Genomic DNA, 13,500 nt, shown 5'->3' with positions numbered 1-13,500 from the left:
GCAGATTTCAAATCGACAAAGGCCACAAATAAATGGCCGTTGTCTACGGTCTTCCACTTGATGGTAGTAAATCGGAAGACCTGTTCGATGGTACTGACCTTGTCCCAGAAACCAGCCTGGAGATGGCTTAAAACCTGTTTTTTTGTTATCCAGTGTTTTAATCTGGATAACAACTGGAAGGAGAATATTTTTTGCAAGTTGTCTAATAGACTGATCGGTCTATAGTTTCCAGGGGAACTCTTATCTCCTTTTTTATGTATAGGGACAATAATAGCCACCTTCCACGTATCTGGGTAAGATCGAGATGTCAGAACAATATTCGATAACCTATTGATGTACCGGGTCCAAACAGGTAAGTCTGATTTATACAGGTCCGACGGAACACTGTCTAAGCCAGGAGCCTTCCCTATTCTTTGAGCACGGATTGCCAACTTGGTTTCCTTTAGGGTAAAGGGCGACACAGGAGGAAAGCACAATAAAGAATCAGTAGGAGTGTTGTTCGAATCGGAACAGGACCCATAGAGTTCCCGAAAATGGGAAAGCCAAGATTCTGCATCAATGTGGCATTCAGGAGTAATTGAAAGGGCGGGGTCTCTGCGTGAGACCAAGGTCCAGAAAAGTTTAAGATCACGGGCACTAGCTGCCTTCACCAAACACTCCCACAATTTTTCCTCATATTTAAGTTTAGATGACTTACAAGTAGAAGCATAGTTCCTTCTCGCATGTATAATGGCATCCCAGCTCTTTTGCTTTAGAGCTTTGGACAATAGGCTCTTGGCCTCCTGACACTCCTTATCAAACCACTTACGATTAGGCAAGGAAGAATTGTTTTGAGTTGAGGGAGGTTTAGTAAAGAGCTCCTTAAGATCCATGAAAAAAGTCACATGAGAGGACATAACTTCTGAGGGAGATAAGACAATAGAGTCATCAAAAAGCTGATGGCAAGAAACTAGGTTGCGGAGCTTATCTTTGAGCAGGTTGGATTTCGAAAACGAAGACCATCTCACCACGCGCCTATTGTTGGATAATTCCAGCCAGTCATTGGGAGCATTCAAAACATGAGGTGGAGTGAGCCCTAAAAAAAGAGTTGCATTATATTCAATTTGTAAAGGGGCATCGTCACTAGTGCACCGAGAACCCACCTCTACATTGATTATAAAATGCCAGACTCGCAGATCAAAAATAACATAATCCAGAGTGCTGCTATAGTGGCCTCTGTAGAAGGTGGGTCTAGAATTGTCATTTGAAAATCGGCCATTTCCAAAACGAAGGCCATAAATTACTACAAGGTCTATTATCTGCATAACCCTGGTGGAAGGAGTACATGGCACTGGTTGGATTAAAAGCGGGGGGAGATTCCATGTTTCATCTTCGGCCTGGATAGACTCGGCAAAAGCTGAATCGAATTCAATTTGGGCATTGAGATCACCTGCAATAATAACACAGTATATAAAATGAAGGTCAGATAAAAATTTGTGCAACAGATGAATGGTACCAGACTGGTGGTTAGAAGGGCCTGGCCTATTATAAATATTAATACATAACACCGGAGTACCTGTGATAGGCCATATAACTATTGCAAGAATATCGCAAGAGTCAACAGCGATTTCCTTTACCCTGCCCACCTCAGTCAGCTTGACCCAAGTGCATAGACCCCCAATCGCCCTTCCCCTAGAGGACTGAATCGCCTTTTTAGTAAAACAACAATAGCCTTGCCTAAACACGCAATCCATAGACCAAGTTTCCTGTAACATATATATGGAGAAAGTTTCAACATAAGCCCCCCAGTCCGGATCAGATAATTTGCTCTTGATGCCAGCCACATTCCAAGACAATATTTTCCTTGTTGTAATGCTACAAACTGTTGTGCAAGAGTCGGCATGAAGATCTTGAAGGTATTGCTACCATGACATGTGGAACGTTATATTTGCAAGAATTAGGATGGCGTAGTCAATCCACATCTGATGTGTCCCCTGAGGTAACAGGGTCTTGTGTGAAAGTACCTTTATTGTTACAAACCAGAGCAGCCCCGTCGCCAAGAAAAGGCAACGAGCCAGGGGAGACAGTTGAAACAGAAGCATTTCGAGGAATTGGGTTGGCTCTAGATGGATGAGAGGACATAATCTTGTGACCCATAGCAGGCAACCTTTCTCTAAAAAATATGTCAGAGTCAGATCTTAATAAATTATGAGCTTCCATCTGAAAAATCCCCTTAACTAAAGCGGGGCTGGCGAGATGGAGTTTAATAATGTCCCGCCCACCAGGGCCTCGCACACGAGAAGCAAAGACAATATCCGCATGGATGATAGAGCCACAACCCCTAGTGTGGCGAATCCAATACGACACCTTGTTAATAAGAGAAGAAGTATCTTCCCTCGTATGAAGTGAAAGCCGAGGGACATTACACATGTCAATGCAATTTCGGTTGGGTACATGAATAGAATGGGCCACAGATTGACCCGGATTTAAAGAGAAAAATGACGAATTCGCTTGAACTGAGGTCGAATGATTTCCATAATGATGTCTATGACTAGGACCCTTGTCCGTTTCCCGTAGCAGTGGGGAGTCTACTGGTGGAGCAACAGGGACCAATGGCCGAGAAACATGTGCTGTGACTGGATTCGGGATGCACTGAGGAGTTAGGTCAGATTTTTTGAGAAGTTTAAGGACCTCAAATAAAAGACTCTTCAATTCCCCGACTTCACGCTTTAGACTAGATACCAGAGCTAAGACATCATCACTAGGTGGATCAAAAATGGGTTTAGAAGGCACAGAGAGCAAAGGCTGTATGGCACTCGCCAATTCTGGTTGGTCCAAAACAGAAAACCGATTTGTACATGGAATCCCATTGATAATGGAAACAGAAGGGATAACATCCAAATTGTGACCAATACCAGGCGAAAGCGAATGATTAGCCAAACCAGTCGAGCTGGGAGAGACAGCAACATGGGGTAAAGTTTTCTGAGGCTGTGTATCAGTAGGTTTAGTGGAACCAGTTGTTAAAAATGGTAGTAAAGATCCTGATTTCAGTTTCTTACGGGCATTGCCCTCTTTTTCCTTAAGGATGGATTCCACTTCCTCAATTAAGTTGTCGATTTCTCTAGAAACGCAATTGGAATGAATTTGCGTTACTCTGTTGGATTTAGAGCTTTTAGGTTTGGCTATAGCCGGGTCAGGACTAGAGCGAACCTTGCGCTTTCCCATGGTAAATAGGGAATAGAGGAGAGAAAAAAGAAAAACACTTACTCAGCTCCACTGGTCAGCACAACGCAAAAACAAAAAATTAAGGAGTGTGGCCCAGCCCAGCCTCTTCCGGGTGCTGACGGACGAAGGACGGGCCCGCCCTTGGCCCGGGCTTTGCCCGCGCGCGTCCCGCGACGGCGGGCGCGCAAAGTAAATTTAAAGGGCTCCTACCCTATGAAGCTGTGTCACCGCCTCCCGGCACCTCCAATGCGCGTCCCGCGACGACGGGAGCGCGAAGTAAATTTGAAGGGCTCCTGCCCTATGAAGCTGTGTCACCGTCTCCTGGCACCTCCAATGTGCATCCCGCGACGGCGGGAGCGTGAAGTAAATTTAAAGGGCTCCTGCCCTATGAAGCTGTGTCACCACCTCCCGGCACCTCCAATGCGCGTCCTGCGACGACGGGAGCGTGAAGTAAATTTAAAGGGCTCTTGCCCTATGAAGCTGTGTCACCGCCTCTCGGCACCTCCAATGCGCGTTTTATAACTTGCCAACAGAGATAGGCCTTCTTATCTCACTTGACTTGTGCCTTCAATTGTAGCGGAGATACATGCTGTTTGCCAGGTCTTAAGTAAAACATCTTCTTGCTCTGGAACAGAAGGTCGAACATCCACATTCCCAGCACAAGCTGCAGCTTTTCATACACAAGACCACTGACAGCAGACAATTCGCCTGTCTGTAAATATGCATTCATAAACTGTTACATGCGCAACGCCAAAAAAAGTTCAGTGGACAATTCGTGGGTGAGCTCAGTTGGGAAAGTGGTGAATTGAGTGTGGCCTACGCGGGAAGTGGTGGCCTTATGGTGACTCAAGATTTCTTAGCCTAGGGTCAATCCACGAGCAAACAATTATTTTAAAGGCAGGGAGTCTCCTGCACCCTTTGATGTGTAGACACACAGCTAGACATACGAGTAAAAAAAAAAAGAGGCAAGTCATAGACAGAGGAGGCTATGGCTTTGTACTCGTCTCCTACAGATACGGTTCAGCTTTTTGGTCCTTCCCCCTGACACCGGAAATACGCTGGTCCCTGTTCACCCTTCACCGGCTCGCCTGGCGGAATGCTCCGGGAGCCCGGGCTGTGAGGGAAAGCCGCGGGAAGGAGCACCACTCATGGATGGTGCTTCTTGAGGGAGGGGGCTGGACAGGCTCGTGGGAGGCGAGCAGCAGGGAGTCAGCGGACCCGTCCGCAGTCACACTCGGAGGGCAGGCTGGCCGGGGCGCCCTCGGGCCGAAGCACCGACGCCTGATGCCTGATACTCAGCCCGCCTCTGATCCTTGTGATGCGGTATTTGCTCTTCTCAGCCTGTGGAGCACAGCTTGGCTCTTGCAAAGTCTGGTCCTGTTTCCCCCGAGGCCCAAGGTGCTGCTTCACCTCTAGCAGCAGTGCAGACCCCTCTTCCCGGGTAGCAGGCCCCGGCAGACCGTGGCCAGCCCTGGTGTTTCACAACCTTCAGTCTGTTAATTTAAAACAATTTAAAATATTTAATGTAGTCCTCTAGGTTAGTGATGTAACCCACATGGTCTGTTGCTAGTATGCTCTGGGACCTCCCTCCGCTTTGATACTATCGCTGTTTACGGGGGCGTGAATGCCGAGGTGAGGGAAGGCTAACCGAGCACGGGGGCTGCTGTGGAAGGCCCCGCTAAAACGAGAGTGACTGATGGGCTGCCACACTTTGGTTAAATACCTGGGATCGCTGGCTACCAGCATAGGGGAAAAAATCTGAAGCTGCCCAATGCAGGGGACCCCAGACAAAATAGCAAACTAAGCCTAGATGGCTATATCCTGAGCCACGGAGGAAGTCACCAGGTGCCTGGGGCCACTTGGAGCTAGACCTCTTGGATATGGAGAGACCAAGGTTGCAATTTTATAAAGCTCTCTTGGAAGAATAGGAGTGGCTGACAGCAATGTGCAGATTTATTAGGGAGATTTTTGAGATAAAGCACAATTTGGCCCCAGTCTTTTCGGTTAGGGAGGCCTTCAAAGCTACTTTTCGTGGCTGCATGATTGCGTATCAATCAAACCAGATTAAAAGGTGCAGCGCCAAAATACAGGAGTTGCAATTGGCAGTCATCTCAGCTCTGGAAGCTCTGGTAAAGGCAGACGGAAAGGGCAGGTTCAAAGAGTCTTTAAAATAGGCTCAGTGCAGCATCAGCGATTTTTTCATATTTGAGGAGATTAATAAGTCTAGGACCTACTAGCAAAACAGTACGAAGATAGTCAGCTAATAGGTAGGAGTCTAGCATAGTCTACTCGAATCAAGCAGAGTTCACAACGCATTGCTGGAATTGTAAACCCAGCCACTCAGGTAGTTCAGTCACATAATAAAGAAATCATATAATTTTTCTTGCAACACTACAATGATCTATATGAAAGGGGCCACTCAGTCCCTATATCTAGACTTGAGCAGTATTTTAGCTCAACTTGTCTCCCTCAAGTATCAGACGATCAAAAAGATAGCTTGCTAGAGGGAATCTAGATACAGGAGGTGGCAATTGCTCTCTAGAAAATGCCCAATGCCAAAACATGTGGCAGTGACAGGATACCAACTGAGGTTTCTAAGGTATTTGCGAAGGACTTGCTCCCATTTTTGACTGAATGGTTTAATTGTTTTAGGGAAGTAGGGATATTTCATCTACTTTCAAGGAATCAGTGATAGCTTTCATAACAAGGATAACCCACCCCTTCCCAAACGTGAATTTATATAGTCAAATACGTTTCCCAAATGCAGACTTTAAATTGTTCGCTAAGGTATGGGCATTAGTTATTATTTTCCCAGATTAATCCCTGCTTCATAAGGATCAGAATATTTTTTGCCTCATAGGTTGATGGCTGCAAATAAGAATTTTTGGATTCCAGCTACAGACTATTTTTGTAACTCTCAAGAGGGAACAGCAATTGTGTTTTAGATGCTGAAAAGGCATTTTATTTGGTTAATTGGAAAGCCTTGTTTTAGGCAAATATGGGTTTCCAGATCCCATCACTATGATGCTCCAGAATCGATATCAAGATGCAGAGGCCTGAATTATTATCAATGCAAATATAGGTGGCTCTGTTAAAATTAATAGAGACACTCGCCAGGGATATCCGATGTTGCCTATCCTTTATGGTCTCTTTATTGAACCTCTGGCAGTTACAATCCATAATGAGGAATTCATCGCTCCTCTGTTAGAAGGGATGCCTCAAATCAAACATTTTTCAGACAATATGATTCTTTATTTAAAGGCAGAAAGGTCGGGCCATAAATATAGTTCAGGGTCATACAAAAATAGAGGGACATAAGATTAACATGGCAAAATAGAAATATTTTTGTTTAATACTCCATCTACAGTATTACCTTTAGACCCCCAACCTCAGTACGATTCCCAGCAACCAATCCGCTATCTAAGGGCATTTATTACAAGCAAGTATTCTGAATTATTTCAGATGAACTATGAAAGGATGCTTTGTAAAGTAAGACCTTTACTAGCTAGATGGGCTCTTTTCCCTTTGTCATTGATTGGCAGAGTTGCTTTAATCAAGATGTCCATTTTACCTCTATTTGTTGTTATTTTTTTAATCTCCCCCAATAAACTTAATAAGGCTTTTTTAAGGAATCGGACTCCCTTATCAATCAATCAATCAAATTTTTTTATAAAGCGCTCTACTCCCCCATGAGGGTCTCAAGGCGCTTGGGGGAAGGGGGTTGGGGGGGCAGGAGGGTCACTGTTCGAACAACCATGTTTTGAGGTTCCTTCTGAAGAGCAGGAGGTCTTTGGTTTTGCGAAGGTTGGTGGGGAGGGAGTTCCAGGTTTTGGGGGCGTGGTAGGAGAAGGACCTGCCTCCGGTAGTGGTGCGTTGGATGTGGGGGACTGTGGCTAGGGCGAGGTTGGCTGATTGGAGGTTGCGGGTGGGAGTGTGGAAGTTCACTCTTTCGTTGAGGTAGGTTGGGCCGGTGTTGTGGAGGGATTTGTGTGCGTGGATGAGGATCTTGAATGTGATTCTCTTGTTTATGGGGAGCCAGTGAAGGGTTTTGATCACTAAATTTGTGTGGAACAGTAGAGCATTGCGGGTTAAATAATAGATGAAGATCAGGGCGGGCTGGCATTACCCCACTTTTACTTCTATTATCACGCAATGTTACTGGATATTACAGTTCCTTGAGGCAATGCTTCCAGCAGTTTTCTTTTTTTTCATTAGCCTCAATGGTGCAAGAATAGGTAATTGATCTACTGGCGTTTCTAAAGGCAGCTAATCTATCAAACAAAAAAAAAGATACAAGGTGTCGTTGAAATTATAAGTCATTTAAAGGGTTTTTTGAGGCAAAACAGGTGCCAACCTGCCTTAGGTTCGTCTGCTTACAGGACTGCAAATTCCTAGGTTTGCATCTCCTAAGCCCATGCTCCAATTTTGGAACTCTCAGGAGCTCAGAGGAATGGGGGATTTTTATATTGGGAAGAGTTTAGTGACATGGGAGGATGAATTGGAGCGATGGCTGGGTATAGTTTGTCATCCCTTCTGGATCAGTTTTTTGCAGATTACTAGATTCGTGACTGCTAACTACCAGGAAATGAGTGAGGCAACTCAGTCCCTCATTCAGCTTACAGGGGTCGGCAACTGGTTTAGGGCCCTGAGGAGATACTCCGATTCAACTTTAATTTTAGGATATCTAAAAAAATTAGAGAATAGAACTCAGGACAGCCTCTTTCAAACGATTTGCATACCCCATATGCATCGCCCAAAATGTTCCAGATGAGTACTCGCTTGCAAGGAACGGTTAGGTCCAACGGCATGTTGGTTTTATTAGTGGCATCTTGCATTAGCCAATAATTTAATCAGTTGCTTTAATGGTGACATGGTCCCTGATATTTCAGGAGGACATCCAACATCCCTACTGCCATAACTTGGCTTGATAAGATGAGGAGGACTAAGGCCTTTGAGGAGGCATATGCTCGATGGGTTGGCAACACCAGTAAATATGCAGCTGTTTAGGCTCCATTAGTAACTTTTGAGAATAATATGATATAGATGTGCGCATTCTAATGTTTATTTTAACTAACATTTGGCTTTCATTACCGGTCGGTTTCACTTGTCCTTCAGCACTGTATGCACTTTGAATGTATTGATTCTTCAGGATGCAGTTCACATTTTTGAGGGTATAAGCAGAAACTTGCTCTTTTCTTCTTTATGCAAATTTTCCACTTAGCACTTTCGCATCTATTTCTTGATAAGTAATTGTCAGTGATTTTCGCACAGTATTTATTGTTAGATCTCCGTAAGGCGACACTGCTGGGCGTTTCAGTGTTTTAGATGTAGAAAATGTCAAGAATCGTCATAGAGAGAATGCGTGATGAAACTGGTTTCTCCTTGATTGTCAAAAGGCTTAAATTAGATGTTTTCACTTGCACTTTATTGCTGTATGCACTTTGAATATGTTGATTCCTAAGGGTGCAATTCAAATTTCTGAATGTGTTTATTATGTGAGTCAAAACAGAGGCTTGATCTCAAATTTTCAACTTAGCACATGCACACTTTGGGAAATATTTACAGGGCCCTAGCGCCACCGAAGCGTCAGTTTTAGTGATGCTCTGGTGGTGCTATTCACTGCACCATATTTACAAGGAAGCATTAAGCCACTTTTTGTGGCTTAACGCCTCCTTGTAAATATGGGCCCCTCTGTCGCAGTTTTCTGCGTCAGAGACTGGAGTGCAATGGGAGTTATTGTGGGAGTTTCACCGCAACACCCATTGCTTTTGCCGCTGGACCAGATTTACTAGAAATCATAAATCTGTGGCACCCCCAGGGGTGGTGTTAGCAAGGCGCAATGATGAGGAATACTTTTATTCCTTCTCATTTTTTGCTTTTTCTATGTGTGCTGCATTTTGCAGCACACATAGAAAGAGCAAAAGGCCATGAATGACTATGCATGTGAAAGAAGGTGTCCCTTCCTGCACATAACCAATCATTCAAAAATTATGATTTGGTACTTCTGTGTGTGCTGGATCCTGAAAAACACATAAAAGTGCCATACTGCCAAACTGCCCTTGTAGATTGTCTAGTTGCAGGAAGGGACACCTTCCTCTACATAAACAATCATTCCCCTCAACGCTAACACCCTTGCACTTTGGTGCAAGGATGCCTACATTGGCATTGGCAGCTAAATTTAGCGCCGGCCTAGGGGGAAACACAGGGATGCACCATATTTTTGAAAATACGCGCATTGCTGCATTTTTAAAGGGGTGCAATGCGGTGCTGCAAATGTTGTCGCAGTGCCACGCTGTGCCACTTTTTTGTAAATCTGAGCCTTTATTTCTTGACAAGCTAACGTTGTTTGATTTTTGCATGACGTGTTGTCAATTTCTATAAAGGCCAAATGGGTTGAGTATCTTAGGGTTTCAGACGTAAGAAATGACAGGTATTGTAATCGGGAGATTGTATGATGAATCAGATTTTTCCTCAATTTACGAAAGGCTTAAATTTGACGTCTGCTCTTTTATTTAGTTTTGTCGCTTAAGATTTGTAAACTGTAAGGAAGTCAAATCGATGGTAAACTTATAAAATGATACTCTTCAAATTATGAACTATATATGCATTCTGTCACTTTATGGATTGTTGCTGCTGAATATATTATGAAATACTGTTTATTGTTTATGCTAGGTATGCTTGTACTACTTATTAACGTTGTGGGACTAAATTGGATGTATGTGGTCAGTTAACCCCTCCGCTTCCAGGCCTTTTCACCTCCTGTGCAGAGCCTTTTTTTGGCTATTTGGGGCAGTTCACGCTTAGGCCCTCATAGCGTTTTGCCCACATAAGCTATCCATGCCAAATTTGCGTCCTTGTTTTTTTTCAACATTCTAGGAATTCTAGGGGTACCCAGAGTTTGTGGGTTCCCCCTGGAGGAGACCAAGAAATTAGCCGACAATACATCAAAAATGTCGTTTTTTTTCAAAACAATGGGAAAAAAGGGCTGCAGAAGAAGGCTTATGGTTTTTTCCCTGAAAATGGCATCAACAAAGGGTTTGCGGTGCTACAATCACCATCTTCCCAGCTTTCATGAACAGGCAGACTTGAATCAGAAAACCACATTTTGCAACATAATGTTGGCATTTTACTGGGACATACCCCATTTATACTATTTTTTGTGCTTTCAGCCTCCTTCCAGTTAGTGACAGAAATGGGTGTGAAACCAATCCTGGATCCCGGAAAGCGAAACATTTTTGAAAAATAAACAAAATTCTGAATTCAGCAAGGGGTCATTTGTGTAGATCCTATAAGGCTTTCCTACAGAAAATAACAGCTGAAATAGATTGAAATTGAGGTGAAAAAAACAGCAATTTTTCTCCACGTTTTACTCTGTAACTTTTTCCTGCGATCTCAGATTTTTGAAAGCAATATACCGTTATGTCTGCAGGACTCTTTTGGTTGTGGGGATATATAGGGTTTGGAGCTGCACCTTGCAATGGGTTTTCATTCTATACCGGGTATACAGCAATTCATTCGCTGAAATATAGAGTGAAAAATAGGTATCAAGAAAACCTTTGTATTTCCAAAATGGGCACAAGATAAGGTGTTGAGAAGCAGTGGTTATTTGCACATCTCTGAATTCTGGGGTCCCCATACTAGCATGTGAATTACAGGGCATTTCTCATATAGACTTCTTTTTTATACACTGTCTTACATTTGGAAGGAAAAAATGTAGAGAAAGACAAGGGGCAATACACTTGTTCTTCTATTCTGTGTTCCCCAATGTCTCCTGATAAAAAGTGTACCTCACTTGTGTGGGTAGGCCTAGTGCCCGCAACAGGAAACACAAGATGGACACATCACATTTTTACATTGAAATCTTTTTTTTTGCAAAGTGCCTAGCCGTAGATTTTGGCCTCTAGCTCATCCGGCACCTAGGGAAACCTACCAAACCTGCGCATTGTTGAAAACTAAACACCTAGGGTAATCCAATATGGGGTGACTTGTGGGGCTCTCACCAGGTTCTGTTACCCAAAATCCTTTTCAAACCTCAAAATTTGGCCAAAAAACACTTTTTCCTCACATTTCTGTGACAGAAATTTCTGGAATATGAGAGGAGCCACAAATTTCCTTCCATCCAGCGTTCCCCCAAGTCTTCCGATAAAAATGGTACCTTGCTTGTGTGTGTAGTCCTAGCGCCCGTAACAGGAAATGCCCCAAAACACAACGTGGACACATCACATTTTCCCAAAGAAAACAGACCCGTTTTTTTGCAAAGTGGCTAGCTGTGGATTTTGGCCTCTAGCTCAGCCGGCACCTAGGGAAACCTACCAAGCCTGCACATTTTTTAAAACTAGACACCTAGGGTAATCCACGATGGGTGACTTGTGGGACTCTCACCAGGTTCTGTTACCCAGAATGCTTTACAAACCTTAAAATGTGGCTAAAAAAAACACTTTTTCCTCACATTTTGGTGACAAAGTTCTGGTATCTGAGAGGAGCCACAAAGGTCCTTCCACCCAGCGTTCCCCCAAGTCTCCCGATAAAAATGGTACCTCACTTGTGTGGGTAGGCCTAGCGCCCATGACAGGAAATGCCCCAAAACACAACGTGGACACATCACATTTTCCCAAAGAAAACAGACCTGTTTTTTGCAAACTGCCTAGCTGTGGATTTTGGCCTGGCCTCTAGCTCAGCCAGCACCTAGCGAAACCTACCAAACCTGCGTTTAGGCCTAGTGCCCCCCAAAAGGAAATGCCCCAAAACCCTGTGTGGACACATCCAAATGATCAAATACTAAACTACCTGTTTTTGCGGGGGGCATCTTCGTTTTTGGTCCAGGGCTCAGCAGCCATTTAGGGAAACCTACCAAACTCAAACATTTCTGAAAACTAGATACCTGAGGGGATCCAGGGATGTGTGACTTCCGTGGATTGCCCAATGTTTTCTTACCCAGAATCCTCAGCAAACATCAAATTTAGCTAAAAAAATCACATTGTTCTCACATTTCTTTGTGGGATCACCACACCGGCACAAATTCCCTACCACCAAACGTTCCCCTCAGTCTCCCAGTAAAAATGATACCTCACTTGTGTAGGTGGGCCAAGTGCCTGTGACAGGGAAGAGCCAAAAACATGTCGAAATTGAGGGGGAACCAAAGCGGGTCCAAAAGGGCAGTTTGAAAAAGAAAAATTTTAGCCTGACAAGTGGGGCAAAATGTTTATCAGTATGGATGAGACAATGCTGGGTGGTACGAATTTTGTGGATTCCTGCAGATTCCAGTAGGTTCCATCACAAAAATGTGGGAAAAATGTGTTTCAGATACGTCTAGGTCTCATAGATTTTTCTAGATGGCAGCGTCCCAAAGTCCAAAAAGTGCAGCCCTCACCATTCCAAGTGGGATGATTTTGAGAGCTAGCCAAGCTCCCATGGCCCAAATGTAAAATCAACACCCAAAATAATCAAATGTCCTCTAGCTTGTGGTTCAAATAAGACCTTTTAGTGTGCAGGGGGAGAGCTGAAAGACTGTTACCCCCTTCAGTTGGGGGTGCCCATACTGGTTGATCGCCACCACCCCACTATCCTTTATTGTTTTTAAATTCCCTGACATCTAGTAGGCTTTCTGCCCCCCGGGTGGGGAGCGGGAGTAGTTGCCCCATCTTCCCACTAGTGGGCAGAACAACTCTGTCCGCATTTATTTGGTGTGGGGGGTTTAGCCATACCCCAAACCTCTTTTTAAAAAAAATATCTTCCCTTGTGTCCAGTGGGCTTTGATGGGCCTTCCAAAAATAGGCCGATCTGCCTCCCAAGGGGGGCAGAAATGGTCAATTGTGATGTGCCCCCATGGGGAACGAATCTTGCCCAAGGGGTTGCCACCCAAACAAAACACACACACACCAATCCCTGGTGCCTAAGTGGTTTCTGTACCCTTGGGGGCAAATGGGTCCAATAGCAATAGGCAAATATGCCCCCAAGGGGCAGCAGAAATGGTCTAAAATAAAATTGCCCCCTTGGGGAAATTTAGCACAGGGGACAACACAGAGGTGCGCCATATTCAATTAAATACAGCGCATCCCTGCGTTGTGAAAATGACGGAGCATGGCTCTGGCAATTTTGACGGAGCGTCGCTCTCTATATGGGCCTATGTTTATTAATTAGGACAAGCAAAGCTATGCATCCCATACAAACAGGGGCACAGAAATAATTGTTATGGAAAAGCATGGAATTACCACATGCTAATGCATGAAATTCACAAATTCTATTGATGTCACTGTCTTCCATGTTCTTCAAGTGACATCACCACACTTCTACCTA

This window comes from Pleurodeles waltl, chromosome 10 (genome assembly GCF_031143425.1).
Source record: "Pleurodeles waltl isolate 20211129_DDA chromosome 10, aPleWal1.hap1.20221129, whole genome shotgun sequence".
Taxonomy (NCBI): Eukaryota; Metazoa; Chordata; class Amphibia; order Caudata; family Salamandridae; genus Pleurodeles; species Pleurodeles waltl.
This window is presented reverse-complemented; position numbering follows the sequence as displayed.